This window comes from Dermacentor silvarum, chromosome 1 (assembly GCF_013339745.2).
Source record: "Dermacentor silvarum isolate Dsil-2018 chromosome 1, BIME_Dsil_1.4, whole genome shotgun sequence".
Lineage (NCBI taxonomy): Eukaryota > Metazoa > Arthropoda > Arachnida > Ixodida > Ixodidae > Dermacentor > Dermacentor silvarum.
In genome coordinates, this window is record NC_051154.1 from 280191910 (window position 1) to 280194482 (window position 2573).

Consider the following 2573-nt stretch of genomic DNA (forward strand, 5'->3'; position numbering starts at 1 on the left):
GCCTATCATCGAGGCAAGGGAGCTGCCATACTACTGGCAATCATCGAGGCGACGGGAGCTGCCATAATACGTGCCTATAATCGAGGCGACGGAAGCTCCCATACTACTGGCAATCATCGAGGCGACCGGAGCTGCCATAATACGTGCCTATCATCGAGGAAACGGGAGCTGCCATACTACTGGCAATCATCGAGGCGACGGGAGCTGCCATACTACGTGCCTATCATCGAGGCGACGGGAGCTGCCATATTACGTGCCTATCATCGAGGCGACGGCAGCTGCCATACTACGTGCCTATCATCGAGGCGACGGGAGCTGCCATACTACGTGCCTATCATCGAGGCGACGGGAGCTGCCATACTACGTGCCTATCATCGAGGCGACGGGAGCTGCCATAATACGTGCCTATAATCGAGGCGACGGAAGCTGCCATAATACGTGCCTATAATCGAGGCGACAGAAGCTGGCATACTACTGGCAATCATCGAGGCAACCGGAGCTGCCATAATACGTGCCTATCATCGAGGCAACGGGAGCTGCCATACTACTGCCAATCATCGAGGCGACGGCAGCTGCCATAATACGTGCCTATCATCGAGGCGACGGCAGCTGCCATACTACGTGCCTATCATCGAGGCGACGGGAGCTGCCATACTACTGGCAATCATCGAGGCGACGGGAGCTGCCATAATGCGTGCCTATAATTGAGGCGACGGAAGCTGCCATACTACTGGTATCATCGAGGCGACGGGAGCTGCCATACTACTGGCAATCATCGAGGCGACGGGAGGTGCCATAATACGTGCCTATCATCGAGGCAACGGGAGCTGCCATACTACTGGCAATCATCGAGGCGACGGGAGCTGCCATAATGCGTGCCTATAATTGAGGCGACGGAAGCTGCCATACTACTGGTATCATCGAGGCGACGGGAGCTGCCATACTACTGGCAATCATCGAGGCGACGGGAGCTGCCATACTACGTGCCTATCATCGAGGCGACGGAAGCTGCCATAATACGTGCCTATAATCCAGGCGACAGAAGCTGGCATACTACTGGCAATCATCGAGGCGACCGGAGCTGCCATAATACGTGCCTATCATCGAGGCAACGGGAGCTGCCATACTACTGGCAATCATCGAGGCGACGGCAGCTGCCATATTACGTGCCTATCATCGAGGCGATGGCAGCTGCCATACTACGTGCCTATCATCGAGGCGACGGGAGCTGCCATACTACGTGCCTATCATCGAGGCGACGGGAGCTGCCATAATACGTGCCTATAATCGAGGCGACGGAAGCTGCCATACTACTGGCAATCATCGAGGCGACAGGAGCTGCCATACTACGTGCCTATCATCGAGGCGACGGGAGCTGCCATACTACGTGCCTATCATCGAGGCGACGGCAGCTGCCATATTACGTGCCTATCATCGAGGCGACGGGAGCTGCCACAATACGTGCCTATCATTGAGGCGACGGCAGCTGCCATACTACTGGCAATCATCGAGGCGACGGTAGCTGCCATACTACGTGCCTATCATGGAGGCAAGGGAGCTGCCATACCACTGGCAATCATCGAGGTGACGGGAGCTGCCTTACTACGTGGCTATCATCGAGGCAAGGGAGCTGCCATACTACTGGCAATCATCGAGGTGACGGGAGCTGCCATAATACGTGCCTATCATCGAGGCGACGGCAGCTGCCATACTACTGGCAATCATCGAGGCGACGGGAGCTGCCATACTACGTGCCTATCATGGAGGCAAGGGAGCTGCCATACCACTGGCAATCATCGAGGTGACGGGAGCTGCCATACTACGTGGCTATCATCGAGGCAAGGGAGCTGCCATACTACTGGCAATTATCGAGGCGACGGGAGCTGCCATAATACATGCCTATCATCGAAGCAAGGGAGCTGCCAAACAACTGGCAATCGTCGAGGCGACGGGAGCTGCCATAATACGTGCCTATCATGGAGGCAAGGGAGCTGCCATACCACTGGCAATCATCGAGGTGACGGGAGCTGCCATACTACGTGGCTATCATCGAGGCAAGGGAGCTGCCATACTACTGGCAATCATCGAGGCGACGGGAGCTGCCATATTACGTGCCTATCATCGAGGCAAGGGAGCTGCCATACTACTGGCAATCATCGAGGGGACGGGAGCTGCCATACTACGTGCCTATCATCGAGGCAAGGGAGCTGCCATACTACTGGAAATCATCGAGGGGACGGGAGCTGCCATAATACGTGCCTATCATCGAGGCAAGGGAGCTGCCATACTACTGACAATCATCGAGGCGATGGGAGCTGCCATCTTACGTGCCTATCATCGAGGCAAGGGAGCTGCCATACTACTGGCAATCACCGAGGCGACGGGAGCTGCCATACTACGTGCCTATCATCGAGGCAAGGAAGCTGCCATACTACTGGCAATCATCGAGGCGATGGGAGCTGCCATAATAAGTGCCTATCATCCAGGCAAGGGAGCTGCCATACTACTGACAATCATCGAGGCGATGGGAGCTGCCATAATAGGTTGCCTACATCGAGGCAAGGGAGCTGCAT